The following is a 19,298-nucleotide window of genomic DNA, read 5'->3' as shown; positions in this document are numbered from 1 at the left end:
TGTGGAGGTGGAGGGCTGGCATTGACTCTGCTTCGTGAAGGCTTGTACGTCTGTGCAAGAGAGGCGAGGAAGAAGGTGCTGAGGACCAGCCTCCCGTGCAGTGCTGAAGCAGAGAGAGGAGCCCTTTTGGGCTGGCTGAGAGGTGCTTGGAGCTGTGAACCCAGAAACTTGCCTGCTGTTGGCTTCTTTCGGCATTTGGGGAAACAGGAGATTTGCAAAGGTACCAGACTGCTTTAGTGACCCCCTCCCGGGAGCTGTCTGCAGGGCTTCATCCTTCAGCCAGCAGCTCTGGTCAAAGCAGGGCATCGGCTTAAACCTGCCCCAGCAGCCTGGTCTCTGGTCGACCTGAAAGGAACGGCTGTTTTGGAAGATGCTTCTTTTGCACAGCTGTGACCCTGAAAGCCAGACTGGGAAGGAAATGAGAGAGCATCTCCCCGTGCCGAGACGGGGTCGACCTGGGCTGTCCCTGGAGGAGGCCGGTCTTTCAGGGATCTCACAACTCCTGAAGGAGCCTGTTGGGGCAGAAACCATTGCTCTCCTCCCCATCTGCGTTTAGTGGATTTGTTGCACACCCATCACTGCACCAGTGTTTTCTCATGACCCAAGTCTCAGCACACTCCTTAACACCGTATGGGCTGCGCCCCCAGAGACTCACGCCCATGTACTGATCGGAGGAGCATTTACACGGCACGGCTTGCGTAGGAAGTAGGGCAAACCAGCACGCCGTGCTCACGCGGCTCCTTGGCATTTGGCGTCTGCGGGACCGGGTGTGGCGGGCAGCACTGCATCGTGCCAGGTACGGATGGCAGCTGAACCGCGGCAGCGACGCTGCTCGTCCGGGACTCCTCTCCCGAGGATCATTAGGAAGGAGGGTTGCAGAGGATGCAAGCGGACAGTATGGGGCTCACGGCCCATTGCCAGGGGGAATTTCTCACCAAAAGTGGTTGCATCAAAAGCACTTGCCCTTCTCCCATTTGCACTGGCATTTTAGCAGTTCCTGCAGCGCAGCACGACTTGTCCTGTGTCGCCGTACAAGACCGAATGGGCGCAGCAATGATGAAAGATGAGAGCATTGAGATTTGGTAGCTGTAAAGAGACCCTCTGCATGGCCCACGGCAGAAGCTGACCCAGCGAAAGGCTGGAGAGGCAGCCCACGCTGCTCAGACATGCACCAGATGAGCACTTCTGAAAAGGCCAAAGACGTGCTCAGACTCATTCACAGTTTTGCAGAAGTTTAGGGCTGCAAAGGACCTCGTGAGACCGCCGGGTCCAGCCCCCTGCTCTGGGCAGGGAAGACCGCTGCGTTCAGGTCTGCTTGATGCGGCGTTGAAGGGGTTCTGCCTGGGAAAGGTCTGCCTCCAGACATGCTTTCATTAACAGAAATACTGGAAGTTGCTATAAGTCTCGATGGCTGTAAAAGTTGCCCGGGCTGCTACTTATGTACAGCGTTTGAGGGGCTCGGCGCTGCTAATTGTGTGTCAGATGCTAATGTGGAAGTCTGCAGCTTTTCCTGACGCCGTGCCATGTTTCTGTCTGCCTTCATATGTCTCCGCAGAGAAAGAAAACACTCGGGGTTAGCTCCAGGGCCCTGCAGGCAGCGGGTGGAAGCGACGGCATAAGGCACTATTCTTAAGCAGCTTCACAACCTGGGTATTCAAAGGCAAAATATTTTTCCCCATCTGGTGTGCTGGGTGGCTCTAGAAGCGGGCGCACTGTGGGGCACGCTCTTCTCCTCCTCTTAACCCTGCAGAGTACACCTGCAAACCCCCCGACGGCTGCGGGTGCCCCCCTACCGCCCGCAGACTACGGCAGAGGTTTCTGACTGCCGTGTGCACTGCTGCTTGTGTCCGAAGTATCAGAAGGACGAAAGTTATCGACAGCCCAAAGGATTTTCAGTGACAACCGAATGAAGAAACCCGCTGCATTTGGGAGGAGAAAAGCGAGGAAGGGCTGAGTCTGCAGCTGCAGACGGGACCCATCCAGGGCAGCTGGGGAGGGAGGGGATGGCTGCGTTTCATTTTCGGTAGTTCTCAAATCTTCCAGTTCACTTCCCAGCACGAAACCCGCAGCCCCCGCGCAGCTCGAGGAGGGCTCTGCTCTTCCGCTTGGGCGCCGTGGAGGATAACTGCGAGCAAAGGGCTCTGATCGGCCAAAAAACCCCTCGAGCATCCTTGCATGCTGCAGCTTTACCGTGTTTGCGAGGCTCCTGGGAAGGGTGCCAGAGGGTAATGGCATTCACTCGGGGCGCTGACCTGCAGCTGATCACTGTGGTTATGAGACCCGCCGTCCGTCAGAGCTAAACATGTTAATCTAGTTAGACAATGTTTTCTTCCCAACCACAACAGAAGGGCTGCCGCAGTTGCATTAGACTCTGTTAAATGAGCCCTGAGGTTCCTGCTCAATACAGACAAGGTTATTTCAGCTTCCTCTCTAAGCCTAAGCAACTCGGAGAGCCGACCTTAAATAGTCTCTAGTTCAGCGGGGCTCAATCTGTGGTACGTGTACCACCAGCGGTACGCAGGCAACCTGCCGGTGGTGCACATTAACAGGTGTATTATAATTACTTTATATGACAGAAAGCTGCCGGTGGTACTTAGGGTTGCATCGTTTCAAATGGGTGGTGCGCAGCCTGCCAGAGGTTGGGAACCGCTGCTCTAGTTCATGAGAAGAAACCTAACAGAGCTGGGCCCCAGGGGCTGAGAGCTGCCCCGCGGTGTCACAGAGGAAATCCAGCCGTGGCAAGAGTCCCTGGCAGTGGCCCGTGCCCTCGCACTTCTGCAGAGGCATCTAGGCTCATTCCCCGGGCATCATGACGCTTGTGAAGAATTGGGGAGCGAGCGTTTGCCTGTCCAGTGGAGCAGACGTGCTATGCTGGAGGATGCATCCAACGGGGTAGAGCACCTCTTTTTAGCTTAGACCGTCCTACGCTAGGTGTGGATGGGTCAAAGGCAGGCAGAGGAGGCTTGTGGACTCGTTAGGAGGAAATGAGATGGCAGGATGATGCATTTCCAGGGGTGTTGCAATGGCCGGTCAAACTGCATCATTTGCTGCATGTCTGCTGCTGCACGGGCTTGTGGGCTGTCGACGCGGCAAGAGCGTGATACCTTGAACCGCGTTCTCCCGCGGAAGTGCCGTTGGGAGAGGACCCAATATCAGTGATGCTCACTCTGAAAACCTGACCATTGCTTTAGGGAGTTGGGAGTCCACCAAGCCAGGCTCTGAAAGTCCTGCCCGGTCAGCCCAGCCCTGTGCGTGTGGTGGCGAGCATTTAAGGATCCTTATACAAAGCCTTCTCATAGGCGAGGTTTCCTCGTTTTCAGCAGCCCATGAGCTTTACTCCAGCACAACCTCGTGTCTACATTTCAAGGACGTTGGGGGACACTGGTGAAGCTCCCCTACCTCTCAGCTTCAACACTGTTGCTCACGTTTTGTTGGGATGAACCGCTGAGGTCCAAACTTGGCCATGTGTAGTGGTTAGACGGGTAGGATCCCGTTCGGTGGGAGTTTGCCCGTGGATGAGCTGAGTTACAACTCAGAAAGGGCCTCCTGGTTTGGATCAGAGTTGCTTCTGACCGCTCCTATCAGCGGGATAACAATTGTTCGGGCAGATCCATTCATTTCTTCCATATAAATGCCAAAGCATGAGTAGCGCTGGTCTGCGGGTCCCCTTGTTTCCCCTGTGTTGTAGGTGGGGACGGCACTCAAGCTGCTCAGGGCGTTAGCTCTTGTTGGGAATATGGGACTATAAAGAGTCCCCTGGGCCACTGGGCCAGTCCTCATGTTGACAGGTCAGTATTTATCCAACGAATCTCCAAAATCTCTCCTTCAAACCCTCTCCTACCACCGCCAAGCCGAATGCCTCCTTGCAGCATTATCAAGTGCTATTGATAAGAAATGGATAAAAGGATCTACTCCTAATGTCTGCCAAGAATGAGAAGTACTTGCTGCTCAAGCCAGGGGAACTGTTTTGGGGTGCTTGACCCTTCTTTTCCTTGCTAAACTACAGCTAGTTCCCTCTGAATGCACGCTGGTGCAGGGCTTTCCGCTCCTCTTCTGAGCTGGCCTGTCCAGCCGTCAGGCAGTTGCAAGCACGGTCGTGGGGAGGAGGAGGTTGTTTAGCCAACACCGGGAGAACGGGGGAACATGGCCACGTTTTCGAGTTTCTGTTTGCTTTTTGCTGTGCCAAATGCTGGAGCACCACTGAGCTGTATGGATATCTTCAAAGAGCAGCAATCTGCCGACTGGCGAACGATAAGCATTGCTTCGTTTCCTTTGCGAGGGGCATTGAACAGAAATTGTGCAGCTCAATAATAAACACATTTTCCACGCTTTTCTCCTAACTTCTCCCCTTGTCATCTTTCTGTTATTCTTCTGCAATTTCCCCCTGTGCGGCGTGCTGTGGAGCGAGAGCCTGAGCGGCGAGCGAACCGCCTCGGCAGAGCCCCGCGTCCCGGGCAATTTTTACTCGACGCTATACCAGTCCTTGACAGCTGTGACTGTCTTGAACAGCCAGACAGACAAGTCATATTTGTGGAGCTATTTTTCTTCAGTCTTGACTTTGTGTTGGTAATGTATTGTCCATGTAATGTATAATTTGGGTCACGTGGACTGGAGCTGCATCTTCTTCTGTGTGTTATGTGCTGCCAAGCAGTGTGTCATGGCTCAATAAAAAATATTAGTTATTTTCTGCCCATTAGTCAAATGAATTTTTGAGAAATTATGACTCTGCGAGAGAGTGGTGGGAACAGACTGGGTTACCATAAATAACACCAAGGAAGGAGAAATATTTTTTTCTAGGCCTGCCAGTAACAACAGCAAATGATCATAAAAATCAGGCTTATGCGGTGGTAGCTGCAATGTTATCTGAAATAGCAGAGCTTTCTCCTGTCGGTAGAACGGGGATTCACGGCGCGCTCTTGGGATGACTTCTTCTGGTGACCCTGGATGTATCCCAGGACAGTCGTACTTCTGCGATAACTGTTTCTGCGCGCTCGTTTGACGGGCGTTCATTCAGTTTTGCCTTATTTGTGTTGCATGGCTGCCTTGTTATTTTCCATTCCTGGCTCGTCCCACTTTTGATGAGGAAAATTCAAGGTTTTTAGGTTTCATTTTTCATGACCTTCTCAGGTCATGCAATAGCATTCAAGGACCCGGGTATCTGCACACATTTGCACCGTGGTTATGTTCTGACGTGGCGTCCTTACACGATCGTGCATCTGTCTGACGTTCACACCTTACCACCTGCTAACGCCGTGTGCATGCGCTCAGCTAAGGAGCAGCCCTCACAAAAGCATGAGGTTTCCCCCGCCGTCTTACCTGAGATTATTTTATCGTGATATTTGTTATTTCTCCCTGCCAAAGTTGATAATTTTCTCTGTCTTTAAAAATCTTGTATTAACTTCAGTCTTGCCTTCCTAAAGCTTTTTAAACATGTATTCTGTTGCCTAAGCTGCTTTGGCAGGATTTTAATTGATATTTTCTGTATGGTACCAGATGTTTGGAGCCTTGGACTATTTCCAAGCACTTTTGAAAATTCATATTTTCTCCTAAGCTTAGGAACATAATTTCAGAAGTTCATAGGTGAGTAATAAGTACTGCATGCTAAGTACTACCAAACTTAGCATACTGAGCATCCTCTCGAGAACAGCTTGTTCTGACTTTGACTGTCAAACTTCAGGGGTTCGAGCTATTTTGTGTATTAGACTTGTAGAGAAGGAAGTCGCATCGACTATAGGAGCCTGCTTTGCCCGACTCTACAGCCCCGTTGCTTTGGGACGGCCTGGACGTGGGGCTTTAATGAGTCCCGGGACAAGTGCTTCCCTTACAAGACCGTGCCAGGCAGGTTTCGGGTCAGGCTCCTGCAGGCTGCATTGCTTTTAGTGCTGGCTGCTGGGTTTGCGTTCCCCTCGGGCCCTCTCCGGTGCTTACACCTGGTCTCTCGTCCATGGCAATTAGATACGAGAACGGAGCTGCTGAGCGGTGTCGAAAGGCTCCTTACAACTCTGCCGAGGCATCTCGGGGGAAGCAGTCTCTCCTGGCCTTACCATTTATGAAAGTGCAGCTGCTTTAGGATTAATACCTGCCCAAGAGGAAGTCGCAGGTATTAATGGGATGAGAGGGCGCTTATGCTCACTCGCGGTCTTTCTTGTGTTTGCTTTAAATGGCTTCCTTAATGATCTACACCGGGGAGCAAGTGTTGCCTGGTGAAAGGGCACAGCTTTGACTTTACACTAAACCTGGTGCATTGCAAATGCCAGAGAAGAATTCAAAGGTCTCTCAAGAAAGCCCCAACACAGCCAGAAAACTGCTTTGAGGTTCAGGCTAGAAAAAGTCAAGCAATGAGTCAGGAAACAATAATACAAAGTCTGGATAAAAGAGATGGCAACCCGCGTGGAAGAGGCCAAGCAATTAGACAGGGGTTTGCAGTGGGAGAGGGGACAGGAACGGTGCCTGCCCGTCTAGCTCCGTGGATAAGAAGGACTCGCATTTTGGGAGAAATGAGTTGCAGGTTTCTGGCGTGCTCCTGTCCTGGAAGAGCCCGTTCAGTTCTGGTCCCTGGGCTGGGAACAGAAGAGAAGAGCCACAAAAATGATCAGCAAAGCGGACAGAGTGATTTAAAGACTAAAGTGAAGGAGGTGCATGTGTCTGGGTGCAGAGCCAGCAAGGAGGGAGAGGCATGCGGGTTGCACGCGTGGCAAAGTGAATGTTGTCGACTTTTATCTGGTGCTGCATAAAGGCGCTGCCTGATACTTGGGGAAAGCAGTTGCTTCATTGCCTCTTATCCCATTGACAGCATTTTTATTGTTAAGATTTGAAGTAAATGCCAGGTAAGAAATCAGATGCGAGAGTTGGATCAGGCTTCAGTATCTTAGAAGGTCGTTGCAAGGCCATGAATCTGTTAGAGCGATTGATTGGAAACGGTAGATCAGTTATATCCATTGATTAGGCGTGGGAATGATGCTGCCAGCTTTTGCCGTGCACTTTTTCCTATTGAAACAGTATTGCTGCAGTTCCCTCAAGGGAAACGCACTGCTGTTATTTCATAGATTTGTGTGAAAAGGAAAAATACCCGGTGTGTGCTGGACAGTGGCTCCTGGGCAGGTGTGTGCAATGGCAATGGCAGGCGAAAGCTGAGCGAGCAAAGCACCAGGCTGGAAGTCGGGCGTCCCGAGTCCTGCGCCTGGCTCTGCCGCTGGCCTGGCGAGTGACCTTTCTCAATTCACGTCTCTCTGCACCTCTGTTTTCCCCTCAGTGAAATGGGGATAATGGTAGTGAATCCTTTGTGCAGGACTTTCTGCCCTACTGATGAGAAGAGCTAGAGATGATTACTGCCTAGTTTGCCTTGCCTTCAATAACGACAGGCCGCAGATTTGCCCTCCACACTATCGAGAGTGTATTCGGGACCTGACAGCTTAACGCTTTTGTGCGGGTGCATGTGAACAGGTGTGTTGTTTTGGTCACGCGCCGTCTGTTTTAAGGGGACCATCCAGAGGAGTATTCCTATGGACTTAAGAAGCAGAAGACAAAATTAATGAGAAGAAGCGGGGTGGGAAAAGGGGACTGGACAAGTCGGCGAAACCCGGACGTCGCTGAAAGCAGAGGTGGGGGACTTGCTCCAGGCTCCCATGGCGGTGCTGCAGCAAGACAGATCGCGGTTGGTTGCAAATAATGCCTTGCAATCCCCTTTAGTCGGGGACGGCCTGCCTCCCGCTCCCGTCCGATGGCTGTAAGGATCAAGGCGGAGGCTAGACCTGCCAGACCTTCACAACACTTGCAAATCCTAATGGTTCCTCTGAAAAGGTATTGCTTAAAAGCATCCCCTCGCCCATGCAAAGGGGAGCCACGTGAGCTCTCTGCCCCCAGGACAGAGAGGACATGTTGCCGTTTGCTTCAATAAATCATAGCTGGTGATTTAATTTGATTGCCTCATTTTACAGCATTGAGCTCATTTTTAACTTCAATAACCCAAGTTGTAATTTTCTTTAATGCTGTTTGGAAGTCGAAACTTCCGACACATCTTCAGAGAAGCTGTATTTCCCCCCGGTTTGTCTGAGCGATGGATGGGCTTGCCGGTCGCAGCTCTTGGGAGGAACATGAGCTGCTTTGGGAAAGCCGTGTTTGCTACTAACGCTCAGTCTCTTGTCACCCAGACTTATTATATAGCAGTGTATGCTCCCCGTAATGGCTGCAGAGTGATTTGCAATCCCCCGACACGCTCCAGCGGGTTTCCCTCTCCTTGCCCCAGGTGTCTCTGAGATGTATACATCCTAGAGAGGTGAGGGCCTGTGCTACCACACTGCCGACGGCTTGTGTATGAAAAACATTAAATAGGCAGGGAGAGCGAGTGAATTCGCGCGCACCCATGGGAAGAAGTCAGGGGGACGCCTACTGCGCTGGAACAGGCCCCCCCAAAGGGTTGCTTAATAGGACGTGCGCGCCTTTTATTAACTTGAACTCCTTCCAGCTCTGCAGCACTGCAGAGGCGAAAGGCACTTGCTTTCTGGGAGGTATTTTGTCACCAATGAACTTACTGGCAAAAGTGTCAGTAGCTGCCAGAAGGGCGGGATTTTGCCCAGGGTGCACGTGCCCCCTTTCGGGACAGTCGAGCAGATGACTTCAGAAGGAGGCGGTGGCGGCCCCAGTATGATCCCAGTCTGCAGTCGTCTCCCAAACCCGCATCCCCTGCATTCGAGTCTGTCGGCCCCGCGAGGCGCAGAAACGGCCAGATTGGCATCTGAAGGCAACGCCGTGCTCGCCGCGAGCTCTGCCGTTGACGTGCAGTCGGCAGCTCCGCCAGCGTCTTCCACGAGACCCTCGGCAAGAGCATCCTTCGGCGTCTGGAGGGGCCGAGGCACAGCGCTGCAGTGGCCACGAATATCCACAAGAGCCACAATTTCCCCAAATCACCATTTAGGCAGGAAGCAGTTTTTCTTTTGTTTGGAAAAAAGCCCCAAAGCTTTGGCAAATATTTTTCAGCCAGCAATCTTGGGAATGGAGCCAGGAGTGTACTCAGGGATTGGGACATGAAAGCTTGAATCATAATATTGATCTCTTAGAAAAAAACAAATGACTAGTAAAGGTAACTCTGTGTGTAAGAGTAAAATAAATCTGGCTGGAAAACGAGCCTTAGTCTGGGATGCAAACGAGGGTCAAAGCCTGCCCTCGTTCCCAAGTCAGCTATAAGGTTTTGTCGCGGTCGTGCTTTCCTACCTATGAATTTCCATTCCTTTAGCAGTCCCCCATGAGCCTCACGAGCAGGCTTTTCTGCCTTCCTCTGTATGCAGGTCAGGGGCATCGCTAGCGTTTCAGATGGCTGCAGGGCCATCGCTGAGCTGCCAGGGGAGCGCTGTACAAGCTCTAAGATGGGACCTGGCCAAAGTCACCGGCTGAAACGTTCCCCTCGTAACGGTGCTCGTGGAGCAGTCGGTGCTGCAGAGACAGCCGCCCCCGTGCAAGCGCTCGGCCAGGGCGTTCACGGGGGGCAAGGCCCGACCCAGGAGTGACCGCAGCGCAGGCTCCAGGGCTCAGGCCAGCTCTGCACAACCCCGGTGTTTTGCACGCGGTCGGCAGTGGCACCGGCGAGGAGGGAGCCCCGCGTGCCCTGGCCCGTTCCTAATGGCAGGTGATTGTCTGAGTATCGATGGCACTTTGCGCCATGCCGGGACCAGCTGGTGCCATGGTGTTTGGAGCCGGCGCGTTTCTCAAATGCTTCTCCTGATGCAAAGGGGACCTGGTGACTGGCCGCCACAAAGGGGGTCTTTGGAGCAGAGGCTCAGGCAGGTCTCTGCCGTCTGTGAGGCAGGAGCGACCCTCTTGGTCCATGATGGGCTCGGTGCCCCTCTGGCTTCAAACCTGTTGCACGGATGATTCCCAGTTCCCAGGGGTTTTATCCGAGAAGCTGCACACTGTCTCTGCGATCTCTGCTCCCAACCCACCCAGCCGGTTACGGAGACCAGGACCAGACTCGGCGCATCCTTCTCGTCGTCTGGTGCACCTTTTAACTTAGCTACGGCACCTGTTACCTGGCGTTTCAGTCCTGGCGTTGACTTACTCTTTGTCCTTTTGCTGCCTTACGTGGCTCCTGTCCGCACTGGGCTTCTGGCATGGGCAGCATCGAGCTCCGGTCCCAGGGTCTCCCCGCGCTGCAAAGGTGAGCCTGGTCTGCTCTGGTACCAACTGGTGCTCTCTGGTTTCGCTCGGCAGCGAGTAAACCCCGGCGCCTTCACTTCAGCACATGCACGAGCATCTCAGCGTGAGCACCGAGCCTGCATCCTCAGAGCTACAAATCCAGGAGACGACTAAAGGCATAAAAAGATAATTTAAGTGTAAAAATAGGCCATGATACTCACGGGTGATAATTATTTAGACATTGTGCTGCACGTGGTAATGTTCGGCTGTTTTATTTTCTTAATGTTTCTGTTAACGTTTTTAATATATTGTGAAATAAAGCCTGTAAGACCAAAGAGAATAGATGCCGGGTTATTTGTTTATTATATTAATTTTTAAAGGCAAAGTAAATTAAGTAGAGAAAGTAAATTATGAAGAACCAAAGAATGAGAGAAAATCCATCAGTAATGGTGTTGCAAAGTGTGTTTTTATTTGAAACGATCAGCTTTGTTTGAAAAGTAGAGGGAAAGCCGACTGAATCTTCTTTAACGTGGAGCCCGTTTTAAATGTTGGGAGTATCTTCCTCCTGCTGCCCCGGGCTGAGAGGAGACCTTTCTTAGCAGAAACTTCAGGCGACGCAGTGTCTTCATTCGTGGTGACATTTTGGATGACAGATTCGTAATTAATTTTTTCTGCATTTTGTCACTTTCTAAACTGTTTCTTTTTGTGCCTTGCTCCGGGTCGTTTGATTTTTTGCTTTCCTTGTTAACCGTTTTGATGGAAATGTTAGAGATATCAAGGAGATGGTGAAAACAGGAGTGTAAAAGGCCACCAGATGCAAAAGTCAGCGCGGCATCAAATCAACCATCTGCTTTGCTCGGACTTTGACTTGCAGGCCCCGATCCTGCACCAGCCAGCCAGCGCGGTCTCCTCGAGTCCCTGTGGGGTCTCACCGACTCGGGTGGACGTGGCAGAGATCCAGGGGGCTGAGATATAACGAAAGAGCACGCTGTACGTAAAGCATTGCCCCATGGCATCCCGGCGGGTGTGGGATGGCTCCGCAAGCCTGAGCCGAGTCTTATCTTTTGCTGCGGTCCTAACATAATGTTTCCCAACCATAACGAAATGATTTCTGTAAAGACTCCTTGCACTTCAGGGGCTTTCTGCAAAGCCCAGCATCCACTGGGTGACCCATAATAGACATTGTCAGAGATAGTTTAGTTTGTGTATTAGAAACGGAGATACCTCACTCTTCTCCTGGGGCGGGGGGATGTGGCCAGCCAGCCAGGTGCAGAGGTAGGATTACAATAATCAGTGGGAAGCATCAAATATGACTCCCTGGACACCAGAAGTGGCTCAGGGTTGTCATTTTAGAGGAAAGGCGTGTGTGGTGCCCTCTTGCATGAGATTACAGCTTTGCAAAGCACGCTGGGACGACGGGAGAGCAGCCACCTCACATTTCCTTGGCTCTCCTTCAAGCTTCAAGACCACTTTAGGCACTCCGACTGCTTCTAATTTATTTCACTTGGAAGGGAAGACATTCAATTTCTTGATGTTTCTCCTTTTCCCTCGCCTTTGCCTAAGATACAGAATCAGCACGTTCAAGGCCGTTTCTTAATTTATACTTGTTGACAAGCCTCTAACACATTTTCCCATCATTTTTCTAAGTCGCGTACATCAACCGTATGTGAGACGGAGCATATGTTAGGTTTTTCTGCGAATAAGGAAAAACGCGCGTCCTTACTGCGGTAGCTAGGACAGGACCCGTCGTGCCCGAGGGGTTGCAGGGCAGACCGCAGGGTGGTGAACGCCCGCTGCGCGGGGCTGACTCTGCTCCAGTCTCGCTGCTCACGACTCTGCGACTGGTAAAAAACACGTAAGAAAGTAACTGAAGCTGCCTCTGCGGAGAGCCATGTTCTTCCCCGGGATTTCACTGCCGCCAGGGCTGCTCTTACCGCTTGGAAGGGACGTGGGCGGCCTGTTTTCGTATTCTGCAAACACGGTGGCTCGGAGCGGGGCTGGACTAGGTGTGCTCACCGACTGCTGGCCCTCGTGCATTGTGTGTTTGGTTTCTTTTATCCATTTTGGCCTCTTTTCCTGCGCCCGTGCAGCGCGCCTGCCGTCAGCGGCTCTCGTTGTGCCGTAGGACGGATTGCTGGTGAGTTCTGGCCATGTTTTTATACTGCCAAATGTAATCTTTGAAACGCTCAGAGGCATTGCTCGGTTCTAACACGCCCTGGTGTGAAAGCCAGGTGGTGGCGCATAATTTTCTTGTTAAAAATACGAGCTTTCCACAAATACTTTTAGCAGCGTTGCAGAATCCCACCTACCGAATTCCCTGAAGCGAGGAGGGATCTTCCTGGGCATGCAAAACCCTGCTGTCAGCTTCTGCCGGGTTTCTAACTACCACTTCTTCTCTTCTCTCCCTTCTTCAAAGTAAGTTTCCAGCCCTTATGGTTGCAAAGAAGACTGCTAAAAACTTGAGCAAGGTGTGAGCCCTGGCGCAGATGCCTGGTGAGGGCAGAGAGCTGCTACCATCCACAGTCGGGCCGCAGCAGGGGGTCAGGGGGTCACTTCCAACAAGCCCGGCTGCTGGCCGGGGTCAGAGGAGGGGAATGAAGCTCTGCAGTTGCTGCAGCCCTGCCTCCCTTCGGCCAGGCCTGTTTCCTCTTTGCCTCATCCTCCCGGGCTCCGACTGCTTCCCGTTGCCGGTGCCAAGCTGTCTCCTCCCAGGCCTGGGGAAGGGAGCAGAAGATGCTGTGCTCCAGGTCACCCTCCAGCTTCCCCGGGTGCCTTCCCTAAGCCAAGGGAAGAGCAGAACTGCAGGCCTCTGTCTGGGGACCGGAGAAGAGGCTGAATGAATGGGGATGCAGAGAGGCCTCCAGGACAAGGAGAACTTGTTGCTGTTTGCCTCAATAAATCATAGCTGGTGCTTTCATTTGATTGCCTCATTTTACAGCACTGAGCTCATTTTTAATTTCAATAACCCAAGTTGTAATTTTCTTTAATGTTGTTTGGAAGTCAAAACTTCCGACACGTCTTCAGAGAAGCTGTATTTTCCCCCTGATTTGTCTGAGCGATGGGCTTGTCGGTCGCAGCTCTTGGGTGGAGCGGGAGCTGCTTTGGGAAAGCCGTGTTTGCTGTTAACGCTCCAGTCTCTTGTCATCCGGACTTATTATATAAATGTGCATCTATAAAGGGAGACTTGAGACGTGACTCGTTAGTGCTACAGCTACTCAGAGGTGGCAGCTTGGTGCGAGCAGGAAGAGATGGGGTGAGCGGAGAGGCACGTGGCAGAATGGCTGGGTCAGAGGATGGGGTTGGAAGTGGGGGGCAGATTGTCTGGTGGGCGTCGGGAAGGTGTTGGAGAGCATGTGCATGAGGAGGAGAGAGGAAAATGTTAGTCCTCGACTGCAATTCATTGCATTTGCATTAACACTCCTTGGTTTGACATGTCAGGGCTTCAGGTGAACCCCAAGCCGGGTTACGTTGCACAGACACTCGGCCAGGGATGACGGTCCTCACTTCAAGGAGCTCACCGTGCAAGCAAACAGGGTGTGGGAGGCACCGAGGCACGAAGGGACGTGCCATGGGCCAGACCGGTCAGCAGCAGGCAGTTTGGCATGCGAGCGTCCAGCTGCGCATGTTCTGCTGGCTGGGACGGGGCACACACGTGTAACGCGCATGTGACTGCAGAAAAAGGACTGGGCTTTGTGCTGTGCTAAGGTGTGTTATAAAGTTGGGCCAAACGATGCTTGCTGGAATAGTCCCTTTTTCTGGATGGTTTTCTAGGGGCCTGTTCTGCACGTGCCAGGCAAACACGTGGTGTAAGCAAGCCCCGGCTGGGCTGCCACGCCGCAGCAGAGCTTGCATGGTTCGGTCGTTGCCTTGGGTGGAGTTTCTCCTGCTCAGCCGTGCCCTGCGGCCGAGAGACTTAGTGCCACGTTTTTCTTCCTCCCGTGAGTTTCTTTCAGAGTTAACGCGATTCAGACATTTTTCAAAGCCCCGGGGCCACAAGCAAATGGTTCCCGCAGCTGGGGACTGCGAGGGACCGGCCTTCTGTTGCTTGAATGAAATATTGTCGCCAAGCCGAAAAACAGGGAATGGGCAATCGTAAAATTCAAAATATGTGACCCGAACCGTAAACCCCATCTGGAAATGCAGCGTTGTGAATTTGACTGACAGAGTGACATTTGGAAGCATAGGCATCCGCTGGGTGATGGATATCATGTCATCCTTCCATATATCTGGCTTGTTTAAAACACATTTATCAAACATTTACCTTAGGGAAGACTGCCCAGGTGCAGGGAAGGTAGGGCCAGCTGCACAGCAGGGAAAAGTACTGGGCAGATGGCCTTGGCAATCAGGTGTTCCCATACTTGCAGGTAATGAAGTGCCACTGGCCCACTCCATCCTGGAAAAACCATCGATGGCCAGAGGTCCCCATCTCGCTTGTGCTGGCTGCCCTCATCCTCCCAGGGCTGTTCCTCGTGCTGCGCCTGCTTTGCTTTCTCCGTGGGTATTGTCAGACCCTCGATGGCCGGCCCTCGGGCCGCGGGGTTTGTTTCGTATGTTGTACGTACGACGCTGCTCCCTATTCTGGGTTTTCAGCGTGACCGCAGTGTCACTAATGAACATGGACCGTGCTCACGTTGTGGCAGCAAGCCTTAGCAGCACCTTGAGACAAGAACCACTTCCTTCTCCATCCTAAGCATGTCCTCTCTTTCCCAGCTCTGCTCTATCCAGATTTTTCTCATACTCAGTGCCAACCTTTAATGGTGCAGCGAGGTTTTTTTGCAGCCTTTCTGCGTGTAAGTCAGCTGTACCAGAGCCGTCTACACCTTGCACCAAAGGTCATGCAAAGGTGTCCTTTCTTTACAAGCTCCATTTGTCCAGTAGGTAGAGAGTACAGTCGCCCAGGAGACTATCGCCCAGGATCACCCGAAACGGAGGAAGAGTCTGTTGCAAGGATCTCGGTACTCTGGTACACCGACAACAGGAGATGGAAAAGCAGGAATGGCAGAAACAGCGTGTCGCGGACCAAATCAAGGATCCGGAGCCGCCCGTTCCACATGGAAACATTTGCCCGAGTTGCAGCAGAGTCTGTTGATCCTGGATCAGCTTCACCAGCCTCCTTTGCACCCACAGGTAAGACAGTCGTGGGAGACGGTCATCCTCGATTGCGAGGGATTGCCAAAGAAGGGAGAATACGGTCAAGAGGCACCCTTGTAGGAAGCAAGCAAACTAGTTCATCCTGCTCAACTACTGAAATTGTAATTAAGGAGGGTGCAGTTTGAAATGCCTTTTCCTCTCTGTGCATACATCAGTCATTCAGTGGAGCAGAAACCAGTTATGGTCCCTTGCTGGGGTGCAGCTTGTGGCAGGTCCATGTTTGGGACCAAAGCGGAGGTCAGAAAACAGAGCGTATAAAGCACCTTTCAAGTAAATAGGAGTTATTTATTGTGCCATCTCCGGAGATGCTGTTCAAATCAATACCTTGCATATTTAGTAGCCAGGGAAGGCACAGTAATGCAAGAGCAATGTATTCACTGCACATTAGTGGGATGTCTATAAAGATTTCAATTATACTATGCAAGGATTACAGCTTCACGGAAGAGTTCATGTGTATTGAAATTGGCTGTAAACTCAGCAGGCGTAAGACTGCACAGGATCATGTCACCAGGCATCCTGTCACCTACCCAGCATGAGACTGGAGCAAGGGCACAAGAGCTGGTGGAACGAGAGAACTCATCGCTCTTTAGGCCCACAAACACCTGTGTTCAGCCTGCTGGGGGGACAGTATTGTTCGTTCATGTCCCTGCTAGAAACGTTGGAGTCCCCGTTCCGCAAAGCTTGACATTATCCTCAAGAAGCCTTTTAGGAAACTCTCTAAAAAAGATTTAAAGAAACCAGAGAGTCCAGAGGATAGCAACAAAAAGGATGGGAGGCTGAAGGAACTAGGTTTGTTCAGAAACTTGAGTCATAAAGTTTTCTGCCCTGGAAAAAATAGTTCATTGTTTCTAGGGTCGGAAGGGGCCTGAACAGATCACCAAGTCCTTCCCCTGCCATGGGCAGGAACAAGTGCTGGGATCATAATATCCCAGCCAGATATCTCTCCGACCTAGTTATAATGGGGACAGGGACCAGTTCTGCCCACTGGAGGTAGGGCAAGAAATAATCAGGTTAACTTGCAGCAAGAAAAAGTCTATATTTTAGGTATTAGGAACAGCTTTCTAACGCTGGATGCAGGGGCGCACGGGGGCAGGCTCCCTCAGGGAATGGTGGAGTCTCCTTTGGACGTCTTGCAGCGCAGGGTAGATGAACGTCTCTGAGCCATGATCTGGGCATATTTGATCTTGCCTCAGTGCAGCGGTTGGACTCTCTCAAGGTCCCGTCCAGCTTTGCACTGCTAGTATTCAATGACCTGGCTTGTCATGCAGCTGCAGATATCTGGATGATCATTTATGATCCGTGTTACGGTAGGGCGCAGTGCTTAACACACCTGCCTGCAGAAGGTTCCCTGCGGTGGAGAAATGCAGCCTGCGGGGCAGCACGTGCTTCCATTATGTCATTTGGGGGGCATTCAAAATCTTTTCCCAGGACCCTGAAAAAGGGGAGTGGACAGACAGGTAATGATTTGTATTGCACGAGGGCCCAGAGACCCCTTTGGTTCAGACACATGGTCCCCCAAGACCTTGTAGTCTAGATGGACGAGGCTGATACAAGGTGAGAAGGAAACCACAGGTGCAGAGAGGTGAAGCGACTCGCCCAAGGTCATGCAGGGGGTTGAACCAGATGACCTCCGGCGGCCCCTTCCAGCTCGACTTCTCTTTGCATCAGGCCAGGGGCTGCCACAGGAATCCTGACCCCAGCAGTTCCCTGTTCACGAATGGATAAAGGCGGTGGAAGCAAGTTAAATAATTTAAGTGCTTTTCAATTAAGTCTTTGCAGCATATGGAAATGTTGAAATCCTAAAGGAGAGATTACTTATTTTAATCCAATGCAAAGCAGACCAGATTCTATATCTGTATCACTTCTGTCTGTGGGGGAAGTTTCACAGTTTTCCAAGCTCAGGTTTTGATACACTAAATGAACGCTTTCAAAAATAGACTAGGGACCAGAAAAGTAGAAGCCAGAAATGAAAAGGTTTATTGAGGCGAAACCCTCAATGGGTGAAAGAGATTAAAAGGCAAGTAAATTACTCAATAGTTTAATGAAAATGATATAGACATCAGAAAGGATTTATTTACTGTGGGTGTCAGAAAGGCATTACTTTGGGACCTTTTGGAAAACAGGCCTTCAGGCTGCAAATAAACAGGGCAAGTCAGACATGCAACGCCAGGTGAGATAGAGAAATGTGAACCAACTGCATTAAAATATAATCCTAATAAATGCACAGAGAGCGGACTGCTGCTGACAGCAAACTTTTATTCTTCAAACTGTGAAGGTAGCGGGAACTCATACCGCACTCATAGAGGAAATCATGAAAAAGGTCATGCATTGACCTGATTCAATACAATGGTAGAAACAAATGCAACATAGAAATGTACCCCTGCCATTTCCATAATGAATTACTCTCTCATTTCAGTCACCTAGCTTATATTTTCCTCCACTTTTTTACTAATCAGATTTTGGGAAAATATGCTAAAATCAAAGTTTATGTTTAAGCTGTTAGTGCTTTGATATTTCTGTATTTGTGTTGTGCCCAAAATTTGTGCCAAGTTCCTTGCACCTGTGGTGGAGATGCACCAGGGATGAATTTGGCCCACTATGGGGTATTTCTGAGGCTCTGACAGCTGTTTAAACAACGGTGTGATTGGGATCAGAGGATTTCTGTGCCACATCCTTCACATTGTGCCTCCTGCCTTGCCAGATGTGCAGCTTGGGCAGGAGGTAGCTCTCTTCCAGACCCAAGGCTATCCTCAGCCCCAAGCAGCCCCCAGGATTGTCCGTGCCAGGTCTGATAATCAGCTAATTGTCAGACCAGGCCCCCACAGTCCTGGGGCTGGTTCAAGGCTGGGTCTGACCATCAGCTGGTGGTTGGCCTGGCCTTGGGACAGCCCAGCTGCATTATGTGGCTTTTAGAAGTTTTGGGGTACTGGGGCCCTGGGATTGGGGAGCCTCTGCCCCCTCCCAGGGTCCCTGTGCTTGGGTTCAGGTGGGCTCCCCACTACCCAACCGTTTAATGTGCCTTCACTGCTTGTTGCCCCTGCAAGGAGAGGCTGCTGGGCAGAGGGGTTGCCAGGTTCCTAGCAGCCAGCGCCCCTCAGCTCCCCTTCCCAGGGACCTTTCAACCTGCTCCCTTGGCAGCCAGTTTTTGGACCTGGGACCAGCATAGGGGTGCCACATGTTGAATTTATGGTGCCATGCAAGCAAACCACAGAGATCTTTCACATATTTTGTGGAGTATCTTTGTGGCTGGTTTGCCACTTTATGGGACCATACATCAGCTGTGCATGTAGTATTGTTGCTATTTATGGTGAGATTAATGCATTTAATCATACCATAACTGTAACGTGTGCCAAAGGCCTGGCAGATCTCTTTCTAGTCTCAAATATCAGTTCAGTGAAAAACAGTCAGTTTTAAAGCAGTTTTTATTTCAGTTGGAAGACCCATTCAGGCTCACTTTCTCCTGCAAGGTTTATTTTATATTTGATTAGTTCTAGAAGATGGATTTTGACATTTAAAGTACGTGTAGTAGAAAGAGAATAATGACATAGCTGGGATTACAGCAAAATATTTGCCCTTGAAAATGGTAATGCATTCTTAAATATAGGTTGCATCATATCTAAGTATAATAAAATAAAAATGAGAATATGAGTGAGCGATTGTGCAGAGAATGAATAGTCCTACCGAGCGAAAGAGGAACGGAGGGAGGAAGGGACATTGGCAACTCTAAAGAAACAACACTAAAACACTTTTAAAAAGTGCTCGCTGCATCCTATAAGTGCATGAGAGTGAAATCCATTCATTGCACAACTGAGCTGGTTAAGCAAAGGACTCCATGCTAGTCCAAAGCCTGGCACATCGCATCCTGCCAGTCGGCTCCTTGAGTAGAGAGATCAGGCTTGGAACGAGACCTGCCTTGACCCAGATCAGTCCAGCCCGGAAAAATGGACCTTGGAGGAAAGGTGTCCACATAGCAAGTGCCGGGTCTGCAGCTCCGGTCCTGTTGAAATACAGGGATTGTG

General features: G+C 51.0%; 1 protein-coding gene across 6 annotated transcripts in view; it reads left to right on the top strand.

The window, feature by feature from the left end:
- The window catches only part of HTR2C (5-hydroxytryptamine receptor 2C), a 370,182-nt gene that overhangs the window by 179,739 nt on the left and 171,145 nt on the right, over positions 1–19,298 (top strand). The window contains exon 3 of one of the 6 annotated variants that reach the window (XM_059732932.1): positions 15,004–15,255. The exons of the other annotated variants lie outside the window; for them this stretch is intronic. The gene's annotated coding sequence lies outside the window, so the exon portion shown is untranslated. The remainder of the gene's footprint in view (positions 1–15,003; positions 15,256–19,298) is intronic. 6 annotated transcript variants of the gene reach the window in all.

The sequence above is a fragment of the Alligator mississippiensis genome, chromosome 8 (genome assembly GCF_030867095.1).
Source record: "Alligator mississippiensis isolate rAllMis1 chromosome 8, rAllMis1, whole genome shotgun sequence".
Lineage (NCBI taxonomy): Eukaryota > Metazoa > Chordata > Crocodylia > Alligatoridae > Alligator > Alligator mississippiensis.
The sequence above is the reverse complement of the archived record's forward strand: the minus strand, read 5'-3'. Positions and strand labels throughout refer to the sequence as shown.